At 40.6% G+C, this 14,230-nt stretch overlaps 1 protein-coding gene across 1 annotated transcript in view; it reads right to left on the minus strand.

The window, feature by feature from the left end:
- The window catches only part of LOC121161258 (A disintegrin and metallopeptidase domain 3-like), a gene marked incomplete at its 3' end in the record, with an annotated part of 50,660 nt that overhangs the window by 35,152 nt on the left and 1,278 nt on the right, over positions 1-14,230 (minus strand). The gene's annotated exons all lie outside the window — the stretch shown is intronic.

Consider the following 14,230-nt stretch of genomic DNA (forward strand, 5'->3'; position numbering starts at 1 on the left):
TTGATTAGTATAACACTAATGACATATAGCTGTGAGTTTATTTCATGTGCCGAGAACAGTTAGATCTACTAATCCATGTTGACTATGGAATCTGATCTGAGATCACCCCAGATGAGGTTTCGTTTAGGATCTTCCAAACTGAACAGCTGGACTCAGAACTCCAACAATGTGGAGAATTTCAGTATGTGTGGACTTCATGGACTGCATGTGTTAGAACTGGGCCTCAATAGCTTAGATGGTGTGATGGATGTCATGTCCAGATGCGCATGGAGGCTGTGACCGTCCATTGGAGCCTGCAGAGGACATCTGGTACCATAGCAGAGGAAGGAGGGCAGAACAAAGAAGACAACTACTCCAGCCAAGCTTTAACAGCATGTATCTGGATGAATGGAGACACTAATTTGGACTATGAAGCCAAAGGACTTTGGAAGGATTTCTGCTTCCTTGAATTGGTGAGATAAGCAGCATCTCAGAGCCATCCGAACCACCTAAGCGGAACCCTCAGAGCATGCTCTGCAACAGGGATCGTGAAATGACATTCAGTGACCAAGTCCACATCCCTGGGTACTGAACAAGCGGTCCTGCTATTTACTGGAATTATATTATTATTATTATTATTATTATATGATATAGTTCCATAGGCTCCAGGACTTCCATCTCCCCTCCCTAACTCCCCTCCCCAATACAGATTTCCCTTCTCTTATTACAATGGATAGACCTTCATGAACAATCATAAGTTCATTCTGCTATTGAAGTGTTTCTTGACATTGTAGGCATGAACAATGTCAGAGAGATCAGCCGCCTAATATCAGAGCCTATTCAACATTTTCCCTGGGAGTCCATCTTTGGACTTAATGCAGAGACATACTGCACTATGTCTCAAAATTGGACCTGTCAGTCTAAGCTGCCCTTCTAATATACATCCCCTTATATACAGAGCCAGAAAACACAGTCTGCAACAGGGAGAAAAACAAAATTGTCACCAGTATGAAGCTAAACAACATGCTACAGAAACAGCAATGTGTCACTGGAGTGATGGAAATCAAAACCTTCTTGTGGGAATTGATGCTACTGGATGACACATGTGACACCGAAGCGGTCCTCCCTCAGTGAAAGGCAAACAAAGAGAACCCTCCGCTCCCCCTCCAGCAGGTGGCCAAACCTGGCTAACACAGGTTAGCACAATTAGGTTGAGTCCCAAGCACAGAGAAAAACAGGTCTGGTCAGTAGCAGGAGGAACTTGAGACAAAAACAAACAAACAAACAAACAAACAAACAAAAAAACCAAAAAACTAGACCAGCAAGACTTCAGGTCATCCACTAGGTGGCAGCAGAGATAACCATGGGGCGAAGGAAGATAAATGAACCAGAGGAAGGAGCCAGTGCCTCCCCAAAAACTCACCAAAAGGCCCGGTCAATCGCAGAGATTACAGATGAAGAAACTGAAGATGTATCAGACAAGGAGTTCAGTAAAATAATTATACTCTTCAGAGACAACGAAAAATGATGGGAGGACCTTAAGGAATTCAAAACTCATATAATTACAGAAACAAAATTACTCAAAACCGAAATTCAACACCTCAAACACACATCGAAAGGTTATCCAACGGAATTGCTGCAACAGAAGATAGGATATCTGAAATGGAAGACTCCCAGAATGAAAGCACACATATCATTAACCAATTGGAGACACAATTACACAAGGCATCCAAGGCATTCCAAGAGTTGAACAACCACATGAGGAAGTCAAATATCAGAATTATGGGGCTCCCAGAAGGAGTGGAAAGAGAGACAGGCATACAACCAGTGCTCAACGAAATCATACAGGAGAATTTCCAAAATGCCTGGAACGTGAGCACAGTCCCAATCCAGGAAGGTCAGAGAACACCCCACAGGATTGACCCAGAAAGATCTCCCAGACAGGTGGTTATCAAGCTCCCCTCCAATGAACACAAAGAAAGAATCCTTAGGCTGGCACGAAGCAAAGACAAGCTTACATTTAGAGGCAGGTTCATCAGAATCACCACTGACTTCTCAGAAAAGACGCTCCAGGCAAGAAGGGAATGGAATAAAATCTTTCAAATACTGAAACAGAACAATTGCCAACCAAGAATATTGTACCCAGCAAAGATCTCCTTGGTATTCGAGAATGAAATTAAATACTTCCATAACAAAGAGAAATTAGAAGAATATGCCAGCACAAAACCAGCTCTACAGAATCTCCTCAGAAATGCACTACTTCCAGAGAAAAAAGAACCAAACCACAAGCAAGGATGGCAAGTGGGAAGACTACCACATTAAAGCTCACACAAGGAAAGACACTCAGAAACCAACATCTTCAAAGACACACGCTCATGGCAGGACAAAATCACAACCTCTCAATAATAACCCTTAACACAAATGGCCTCAATTCATCAGTCAAAGAACACAGATTGGCAGACTGGATTAACAAACAAGACCCAACTATCTGCTGCCTACAAGAGAGGCATCTAACCAGAAAAGACGCTAAGAAACTGAAAGTGAAGGAATGGAAAAGGATATTCCACGCCAATGGACAGGAAAAAAAGGCCGGTGCAGTGATTCTAATTGTGGACGAAACAAACTTCAACATAACAAACATCAAAAAGGACAGGCAGGGCCGGTATATATTGTTGAAAGGCAGGATCCATCAGGAAGAAATTACCCTTCTTAACATTTATGCTCCAAGTCCAGATGCAACCTGCTATGTGAAACTACTACATGTATCCAATGCAATAAGATAATGCGTTGTAACCTATAAAACAACAATTAATGTGAGTCAGAATGCTTATGATCCACATCAAAGAACTGTAAAATCTAAAACACTCATAATACCCTATGTTACTCCATAATGGGGAGGGAATGCAGAGAAATCTTCCATCTCCCTAAAAAGTGAGAGGAAGACGTGAAATATAGCCTACCAGGATCAAATCTGATAACCCATAGACAACAGACTCGAGTCAGCACTAGACAATAGTAAAGCTACACAGGCATAAGGGGGAAATCGGGAGCGACCCTGAAAGCCTCTTATCAGGAGGTCATGCGTATGGAGCAGAGGGGAGACCCCAGAGTGGAGTGAGAGGTCAGGGGGAGACTCGCATCCCAACCCTGAAGACTCCCAGATCCTCACCAAAGACCATTAACACAGACACCAAGGACTACATCCCAACTGCTAAGGAGACCACGGGAATAAGAGTGCCTTTAGAGGCCAAGAACTCTGAGGTCACCCACCCCCATCTGGAGGCTCCACAGGGGATGGAAGAAGTCCAAACTCTGCTGGACAGAAACCCGTGGCATCAGAACAACGGCCAGGAGCCCTGAGCGATCTGCAGAAACAGAAGAATAATAAACTTCCTTCGGGACTAGGGAGGAGAGCTCTCTCTGGTCCTTGCCTGGCTCTGGTTCTGGGTTCCCACCCTCCCTCGCGGTGACTATTAGGATCGCTCCAGTAACCCCTCAAAACAAACAAACAAACATACAAACAAGAAATCTAGAATGGACAGACAACAACATGGGAAGCTTAGAATCAGACAGGAAACGCCCAGCGTGGACCCAAACATGCCTCACTAGGTGGGACACAAAAATTAGTTATGCCTCACTGGGGTATTGGGAATGTCTCTGCACACACATCCTAAAAAAAATGTACTGCACCTAAACTGATAATTGTATGGAATCAGGTTGAATATAAAACAAAATGGCAATGTCTATGAAGAAGTCACAGGATGTAGTTAAGAAACCGCATTTTCCTATCAACATACTATTAACCAATTCCATGTCAATTAATGCCATAAGGTTGTAAATGGCTGTTGGTGTTATGTTGGGGCTTTTAACTGATTGGGATGATACTTTGCTGGCTTTAGCTTCAGACCAGAGATGGTCTCACCAAGAAATCATTGAACCCACTAGGATAATAAGACACTGGACTTTATGCTTGGTAAATACTTCCAATGAAAGAACCTCAACTGAATTTGAACTGTGGTAACGCAGCAAGGTGGAGAAATCCACCATGGGGAGAATGTTTGGGGAGGGGTGGGAGGAATCCCAGTGCCCATAACACTTTGTCACATAATGCAATGCAATTAATAAAACAAATTTTTTTTTTAAATCCTTGAAACAAATTAGCATTAAGTCTGTTGGTTGACTGTGTGAGACCTGTTGCTTCTTTGCTATGTTTCTGTCTCATCAGTCTCTCTATTGATGTTAACAGGGTGTTGAGGTCCCGGTATTATTGTAGTGGCATCTATTTCTCCTTAGGTACATCAATAATTGTTCCATGTAGCCAGATGCTCTCGTATTTGGTGTGTATACACTTATTCTTCTGAGTGATGGATTCCTTTATCATTATGTAGTGTTCCTCTTTATTTCCTTTAATGTTTCTCATAGTGGAGTCTGTATCATCTGATAATAGAGTGGCTACACTGGCTGTTTATCTTTTCCATTGACATGAACTGTTGTTTTCCATCCATACTTTCACTCTTGGTTTAAATGTATCTTTGTTTATTAGATGTGTCTCCTGTAGGCAATGCATAGATGAGTCCTGCTTTTTGACCCGTTGTTAATTTATGTCTTTTCAAAAAGAGATTTATTTTTTATTAGAAAGTTAGCTACACAGAGAGGAGGAGAGACAGGGAGGAAGTTTCATCTGCTGATTCACTCCCCAAGTGACCGCAACAGCCAGTGCAGCACCAATGCAAAGCCAGGAGCTATTCCAGGTCTCCCATGCAGGTGCAGGGTACCAACGCTTTGGGCCGTCCTTGACTGCCTTCCCAGGCCACAAGCAGGGAGTTGGATGGGAAGTGGGGCTGCCAGGATTAGAACTGGTGATCATATGGGATCCGGGTACATTCAAGCCAAGGATTTCAGCTGCTAGGCCATTATGCCGGGGCCGATTTATGTCTTTTGATTAAGTTAAGCCATTTGTGTTCAGAGTTAATGTTCATAGCTTGAAAACTCTGTGTGTGTGTGTGTGTGTGTGTGTTTGTTGTTCAGGTCTCTGTTTAACTTTGGTTTATTTTGTGTGCTTTCATGGGAAGATCTTCCCCTTTGCCATCATTGATTATGATGAATTTCTTTTCATTCTGTCTTCAGCACATTTGTCAGCATCAATTTTAGGGCTGGCTTGGTGTTTGCACATTCTTCTAACTTATCTATATAATGGAAACATTTTATTTCATTGTCAACACAAATGAGGTCTATGCTATCTATATTCTTTATGTTCAGTTGATGGGAATTTACAATGATGTGTCAGAATAGGGTTTTTTTTTTAATCCAAAATGTTCAAGGTTCTCTGCCCTTCCTATATTTGGGTTCCCATTATGTTCTCTATAATTAGAAAGTTCTCTTTTGTAATTTCATGGGACACTTCCTGCAATCCTGCCTCTCTTTCCATGCCTTCAGGAGTACCTAGAAATTCTGGTACAGTTTTGGATGGTGTCATTCATTTCTTAGATCAACTTCTTACCTTCATTCATTCTCTTCCCTATGTCTAATTGTGTTTTCTCAAATTGGTTATCCTCCAAATCTGATATTCTTTGTTCTGCAGCATCCATGCCATTGTTGAGGGTTTCTGTTGTGTTCTCAAGGTCTTCAGTTTGGGGCTTGTTTATAGATTTTATCTCTGTGGTGATATATTCTTTAAATACCTCCAAAACTTGCCATCTTTTCTCATTGTCTCTGAAGAGTTTTGTGATGAGTTTTTGTACTTCCTGTATGATCTTTTGTTCATTTTTGAGGGACATGCTAGCTTCCTGTATATTCTGTTGCTTCCTGTTTTTTTTCTGTTGCCCTTTCCCATGGTCTTTTAGATCTGCAGGCTTTCTAGTTGCTGTTGGTCATGTGCATGCTCCTGTGTGCCTTCAGTCTCTAGTGTTTTAGTGGGGTTGTCTGAGGAGTCTGGGTTTGGGGAGGCTGCTGAGATTCAGGGACACCCACTGTGCACCAGCTTGGGGAAGGTTCCTCTCTGACCTGCCTGCTTCCAGAATTGGATCAGGCAAGTGGTGGATTAGTGCAAGCGGTGGGTTGGAATGGATAGGGCAAACACTAACAGCTGTGGCCATTTGCAGCTGACAGATACAGATTTCACACTGGTATGCACACATTTGCTCCAGATCCAAACTCTGTCCCCCAGGGATCCTCTCTCTCTCTCTCTCTTTGCATGTGGGTGGACTCAGTTCTCATTCCATGTGTCCCTCTCAGATGCTTCTCTCCCCAGATGCTATCTCCCAAACAGCTTATTCACCAGTGGTGTGACGTCTTCAGCCAAGGGATCATTTGATCAGACACCCATGGGTTTCTCCTCAGGTTCATCTTCTTTGACCTTCCTTGTCCTACAAGTTTTGTTTTGTTTTGTTGTTTGTTTGTTTTTTGTTGTTGTTGTTGTTTGCTTCCCACTGTCTTTTTTGGGAGGCTCCTACTGGGATTCTCTCCATTCCTGTTCCTTCTGTAGTGGTTGAAAACTCACTAGGTTTTTGTCTGTGGCTTGGGATGTCTTCCCATAGTTTTCCTGTGCTCATGCTCCTGGGATACCAGCTGCAATACTGAAGACCATCAATTTATGTTTATTAAGACCATCAATTTATGTTTATTGGCTTTATACACTGCTACCTTGCCAAACTCTCTTATGAGTCCCATTAGTCTCTTTGTTGAGTATTTTGGCTTTCCTGTGTATAGAATAATGTCTTCAGTGAACTGGGATAATTTTAATTCTGGGGTTAGCCTGAACTTATTTTGGATAGCATCTGTGGGATACCAAGCCTGTAGTATTTTCCTCGTGGGAGCAGTGAAATGCTTCCCTGGTATGAACATTATGTAGAAGCCTTCTGGAGAGCTGGATGTGCAGTCCTCTCTGGGCTTAACTCACGTGCCGTTCACAGTTGCTTTCCAAGGACATTGCAGCAGTTCTCAACATGGCACTTGAGGTACCTCTCCTGATGCTCATGGTGCCGGGTTGCTAACTCTACCCTGTTTCAACACCCTCCACAACAGCTCCACTGCTCTACTGTGGCTCATAATTAGATTAATAATGCAGCAGTACCCACATCCTATGGGTTGATTCACCTCCTACACTCCAGGTGTTCTCCCCTGCCTATCTGTCCACCAGTGGAGATCTGATTGTCACTGAGGTATCTGTTTGCCACCGCAAATGTCCACGGCCCCCTGGTATCTCTGCTTTCAGCCCTTCCACTCCTTTTACCTGGAATTGTGTCCTCCTTGCTTCTCCTCTGCTAATCTGTCAGTGTCCAATTTAATATGTCCTCATCCTATGCCACCATCTTGCTCTTTTTTCCCAATATATAACTTTTTTGAAACTGTTTTCTATTTTTTTCTAAGTACTGTTTTTAATATTGGTGAATCAGATGTTGTTTGCTTGTTTAAATGTAGCGTTAGAACAGTGCTATGTCCTAAAAATGGGACATCTTCAGGAAATTTTGAGCAAAGGAGAGAAGCCAGGAACCTTTTGGGAAACAAGTCTACACAATCTGTCCTTGAGCTTATTCAGTCCCAGCAGCGACTTCAATACGCTGTGTTATGCACATTATTTAAGCAACCATGAAAGTATGGGGACAAATGGCCTTTAAGTCAGGAGATGCTATGGTTTGCATCTTTCCCACTGTATCTGCATGTACTCATGTTCATTGGGGGTTGAGGAGGTGAGCAAGGAAAGGGAGATGAAAAGAGGCACGAGAGGAACAAAGATCTGAAAGAATGAGCGGATGATGTGCAATAAAACCAGATGGGTGTACCTGAAATTTTTCTGCTTTACAGTTGTGCAGAGGACCAGCCTTGCCTGAACCTGATTTAAAAGTATGGGAGTGTATTGCCCTAAACATTCCTCACGGAACTGGATACAATGATTCAAAAGTTCATCTGGAAACACAGAAAACCACGAATAGCTAGAACCATCCTGAAAAATAAGAAGTTAGCAGGGGGAATCACAATCCCGGACCTCTGGACATACTATAGAGCAGTGGTTATCAAAACAGCCTGGTACTGGCACAAAGACAGAAAGGAAGATCAATGGAATAGAATAGAAGCACCAAAAGGGAACCCACACAAATACAGCCAACTAATCTTTGACAAAAAGACCAATGACAGTTCAAGCAAGTGGGAAGGCCTCCTTAGTAAATGTTGTTGGGACAACTGGCTGATAGCCTGTTGAAACAAAAAGATAGACCCACATCTATCACCATACACTAAGATCCAATCTACATGGATAAAAGACCTAAACCTACATCCAGAAACCTTCAAACTCTTGCAAGAAAATGTAGGAAATACCCTGCAAGACCTAGGAGTAGGTCCTGACTTTCTAAGAAGGACACCAAAAGCAATAGCAGTTGAGAACAGAATAAACAAATGGGACCTCATCAAACTAAGAAGCTTCTGTACAGCAAGGGAAACAATCAAAAAAGTAAAAAAGCAACCCACAGAGTGGGAGAAGATCTTTGCACACGATATAGGCGATAGGGGGCTAATTTCCAGGATATACAAAGAACTTCAAAACAACCAAAAAACCAAAACAAACAAGTGACTCAAGAAATGGGCACGGGAAATGGGCAAACATTTCACAAAGGAACAAGTCCAAATGGCAAACAAACATATGAAAAAATGTTCCAGCTCCCTAGCAATAAGGGAAATCCAAATTAAAACATCGATGAGGTACCACCTAACACCAGTAAGATTGGCCCACATAAACAAGAACACCAACGACGCTTGCTGGCGAGGATGCGAGGAAAAGGGAACCCTACTCCACTGCTGGTGGAGCTGCAAATTGGTACAGCCTTTATGGAAATCAGTCTGGAGAACACTCAAACAACTCAAAATCTGCATACCATATGACCCAGCAATAGCACTCCTAGGAATATATCCAAAACACCTGTTTTACGACAAACCAACATGTATCCCTATGTTCATTGCAGCACAATCAGTAATTGCAAAAACATGGAAGCAACCAAAATGCCCATCAGCAGAAGATTGGATAAGAAAGCTTTGGTTCATCTACTCCATGGAATACTACTCAGCTATTAAAAAAAAACAAAATGCAGTTCTTTGTGGCTAAATGGGCCCAACTGGAAACTATAATGCTAAGGGAAATGAGCGAATCCCAAAAGGTTAGATACCACATGTTTGCCTTGATTTAACCTGTAATTTTTTGTTTGGTTGTTTGTTATTTTTTGAATCTGTCATTGATACTGTCTCAACCCAGATGTTTCGAAGAATGGAACTTGCATTATTTTTAACATATTGTTTACCCAATACTATGTCAATTAATTCCATAATGTTGTATATTGATACTGAGGCCTTGTTGGGGCTTTTAACTGACCGGATCTTTACTCTGTTAGACCTATCTTCAGACCAGAGAAGGTCTCCCCAAGAGGCCACTGAACTTATCTGGACAATAAGACGCTGAACTTTATGCTAGGCATGTGTTTGCAAGCAATGAATCTCAACTGAACTTGAACTATGGTTATGCAACAAGGTGGAGGAATCCACCATGGGGGGAGGGGTATGGGAGGGGAGGGGGGAATCCCCAGCGCCTATAAAACTGTACTACATAATACAATGTAAGCAACAATAAAAAAAAAAGTATGGGAGTGTAGCAGAAAGAGGAGGGCCTGGATTCTGCCTGCACATGTCCAGCCTTCACTGAATGATGGTTCGCCTCCTGTTCCATGCTGTGGCCCACACCTACCGTGGCCATCCTATATTGCTTCAGCTACATATCCTTGGATCTGTATGTTCCCATCTCCCTCCTTGTAGCATTACTTCATGTATTTCATTTTATGAATTATTTCTGAAAGGTAAATAAATCTCTATATTGCACTGCCTCCCACCAACACTCTCACTATCCTTCTTCCTTACTTTCAGTGGTTGTTATCTTAGTTTATGACAGTCATACCATGTATTTTCTTATAATAGGCTTAACCATCCACTAGTTAACTAATTCAGCAAATATTAAGCAGTACACTGTTCCTCAAGAGCATAGCAAATCTCAAACATCAATTCCACTAATTTTTAAAAAAGATTTATTTATTTTTATTACAAAGTCAGATACACAGAGAGGAGAAACATAGAGAAAAATCTTCCATCCGATGATTCTTTCCCCAAGTGAGCGCAACAGCCAGAACTGTGCCGATCCAAAGCCAGGAGCCAGAAATTTCCTCCAGGTCCCCCACACGGCTGCAGGGTGCCAAGGCTTTGGGCCGTCCTTGACTGCTTTCCAGGGAACAAGCAGGGAGGTGGATGGGAAGTGGAGCTGCTAGGATTAGACCCAGCACCCTTATGGGATCCCAGCATGTTCAAAGTGAGGACTTTAGCCGCTAGGCCACTGTGCCGGGACCTCCACTAATTTTTTTAATACTCTATTAGTTACAGCAAAGCAAGGAAGACATGTTTATCCTTTGGGCACTGGTTGATTTCACTAAGCGTAATGCTTTCCAGTTGCATCTATTTCCTGTAAACAAGATTTCATTCTGGTTTTACGCCAATTTCACATTGTATATGTGTATGTTTTATTTATCCAATAATCAAGGATGAAAATCTGAGTCAACTCCAAAAGTTAATGACTTACCTATTGCAAAAAGTGCTTCTATGTGATTTTTTTAAATTTAAATTCCTGGGAGTGGAATAGATTGCTCACATGGTAGATTCATCGTCTTACTTCTGAGATCTTCATACTGTCTCCCGCTGTGCTAGCTTATGTCCCCAGCAATGGATTATGAAAACTTTTCTCCTCATCCACACAAGTATTTATTATTTATTCACATTGTGATGATAACCATTCTATCATTTATTTGTCATTTCCCTGATACTGACCCTGAGCATTTTTCCATGCCCCTGTTGGTCATTATCAGCTCACCCACTGATAAATCCCTCTTTATTTCTGTTATCCATTTCTTTTTTGGATTTTAGCTGTGCTGTTGTGGAGCTTATAAGCCCCTTTATAAGTCCTAAGTATTAAGCATGTATTCATTGCCTAACTGATGAGTATACTCTCCCATTCTCTAAGTTGCATTTTCACTTGTTGAATATTTGCTTTGAAAAGCAGAAACTTCTGTTTCCCATAACTATCTTTCCACTTCCAAAGCCTGTGCTTCTGGGATCTTTTCCATGCAGACATTTCCTATTCCAGTGGCAACACAGATTGTCTGATGTTTTCCTCTAATAATTAGTTGCATAAAGACATAGATTTTATGCTTGATACATGTTGATTTTCATATAAGGTGTTTCAGACTATTGCATGTCATGGCCCAATTTTTTTTCAGAACATTTGTTGAAGAGATTATTCCCTAACCCAGGGATCAATGTTATCACATGTGTAAGAGCTTTGTTGGTCGTAGATGAGTGGATTGATTTCTCAAGTTTCTAGTCTGTTCCATTTGCTTGTGTACTTATTTTTGGCCACTATCAAATTGTTTTGAATATTACTATCGCAAGAGTGTCTTGAAGTATGGCATTGTGATTCTCTCTCTGCTTATTTTGTATATGTTGTTTTTGTTCTCTCCACTTCCTTTATATGTCTTCTCCTGTGAAACTAACTACACCAATGTTGTGTTTTTGACTTGCATTTTCTGATGGTTGGCAAGATCCTTTCGACTTCCTAACTGGAATGATTCCTTTGCTTTGTTGAGTTTAATGAATCGCTGATCTATTCTGAATAATATTCTCTGAATATTAATAGTTTTTCACGTAAGTAGCCTAATTCTGAACTTTTGGAGTTTTATAGTCGAAATGTTCACTTAACAGCAATGCCATGAAATGTGACCGGATGCTTTCTTCTGGCAATTTCATTAGTGCAGATCTTGCATTCCTGTCTGATTCATACAGATTTGACTTTTTCGTGTATGTTGAGAGGTAGGGATCTAATTAAAGTCTTCCACCTTTGTCCTTCCTCCTGGCACCTCTGAAGACAATCAGAGGGTTGTAGGATATGGACCAATTCCTTGGCTCATTATTCTGATCCACTGAACTATTTGTCAGATTTTGTTATAAACAAGCTGATTTAATGACCATCTTGTGTAAAATGCTGAACACAGTGAAGTGCATCTAGTTTGATTTCTCTTATACTACCATCTTTATGCTAAGCATTGTTTTGCCTCTTCCTGGTCTTTTATAATTTCAAGTGAATTTTAGGATAGTTCATCTTAGATATGTGGAAAACGGCATTGACATTCAGTAGAACATGCACTGAATCTTTGGATTGCTGTATATTGTATGGAAATTTCACTGATATTAATTCTTGTAATCTCTAAGAAATAAATATAGTGCCATTAAGATCCTGGAGTAGCTCTTTCATCCATGCTCTATGGTTTTTATTATATAAATTATTCAATTCATCCATCACATTCATTCTGAAATATTTTTGCTTTGTAAGTATATAAATGCATTTTTTTCTTCATTTTTTTCACAGAGATAACTATTCATGTATAAAAATGTTGCTGGGGGCTGATGCTGAGGCATAATAGGCTAATTCTCCATCCTGTGGCACCAGGATCCCATTTTGGCAACAATTGTGTTGGCTGTTCCACTCTGATCCAAGTTCTCTACAATGACCTGGGAAACTAGCAAGTCTATGGAACCCTGAACCCATTTAGGAGACCCAGAGGAGGAGGCTCCTGGCTCTTGGCTTCAAATCAGCTCAGCTCTGCCCATTGCAGACATTTGGGGAAAGAGTCAGCAGATGAAAAACCATCTTTACCTCTTCATTCAAAACAGAAATAAAGACAAACTAGCTAAAAATGTTATTGAATTTATACCCTGAAAGTTCACTGGATTGGCTTATGGTTTCTGATGAATTATGCAAGTTTTCCCATAAAAGTCTCAATATTTAACTATAGACATTTTGACTTCTCACTCTCTTACTACGGAATTGAGCTTTAATATTGCTTAGCTCATTATGTGTCAGCCTTGTTATTAGTAAGCATTTTCTTAAAATTTAAAGTTGTAGTCTTACATATTGTCTTCCTTTTCCATTACTCTTTAAATATTGCAGCAAAAATGCTTGTTTTGCATTTATTAATCAACTTGGATGTTCTTCATGTGGAATATTTAACTTAATTTTCCCTTTGACACATTTCCATCAATTTTAATAGGATCCTTAGAATTTTTAAGGTTGGGCTTATTTTCTGTAATGTCTGATGTTTACTGACAATAATGCTATATTTTTCTTTTTCACTAGAATATTGAAGAACCTTGTTTATATTCTAAATCATAGCTTCAAAAAGTTATACTACTTCTGAAATGATCTTTTTTTTTGCTTATTCGTTTGTAAGATCAAGCTGAAAGCAGTGAGGGAGTCAGAGATTTTTCACCCACTAATTTATTCTCAAAATGGCAGTTCCCAGTCAGGTTGGCTTCAGCCAGGAGCCTAGAATAGCGCTGTGGCCCAGTACACACGTAGCAGGTGCCCAAGCACCTGGGACACTACATTCTGCCTTACCAGGGACCTGGATCTGAAGTGGAATAACCAGGGCTTGTACCTGCTGTGTCAACATCCTGAGTGGTGCATTAGCCAGCCTCTATAAAACTGGCCCCTGTCTTATTGCTCAATAGCTTGGATCGTGATGAGTTGAATCAGTAGATAGATATCCAACCATATGTACTTGTTGCTGTCTTAGTATTTTAATCTTCACGGATACTGATTTTTTTTTTTTGCATATCAGCTTATTTTACACACATACTCTGAAGTTTTATTTCAGGGTCAGAAAGTGGGGCTGTAAACAGATCACGCAGAATATCAATCTCACCTTCATGTCTTGTTTTTCACTGACATCACAGCAGTCCTCTTAAACTTTTGTCTGTTGTTAAATTTAGCCCTCTCCTTTCTAGGAAACCTAGTGTTCTAATCAGAACTGCTACATCTTATAAAAGGAATGTCAAACACACTCAGAAAGTAACCAGGAAAAAAAAATCTCAAATGATCACATTATCGTGTCACTAAATTGAAAGAAGTTAGACATTTGTGTTGACACACTGGCACTGATGAGAAGACTGAATGAAGCAGGTGAAATCTTACAGGAGAGGCAGCCTAATAATTTGTCAGTGAAAATAAAATACAAGAGATTTTTTTTACAATTTCTGACCATTCATTTTTTTAATGAATTTGCCATTCATTCTACATATGTAGATGAAAAAGGCTTATGAAACTCTATCTACATGTCAGATATTCTTAACATATATGATGCTGTATTAGTTAAACCAAAAACCGTAAACACCA

The sequence above is a fragment of the Ochotona curzoniae genome, unplaced genomic scaffold (assembly GCF_017591425.1).
Source record: "Ochotona curzoniae isolate NIBS_2020 unplaced genomic scaffold, NIBS_Ocur_1.0 contig_4760, whole genome shotgun sequence".
In the NCBI taxonomy this organism is placed as follows: Eukaryota; Metazoa; Chordata; class Mammalia; order Lagomorpha; family Ochotonidae; genus Ochotona; species Ochotona curzoniae.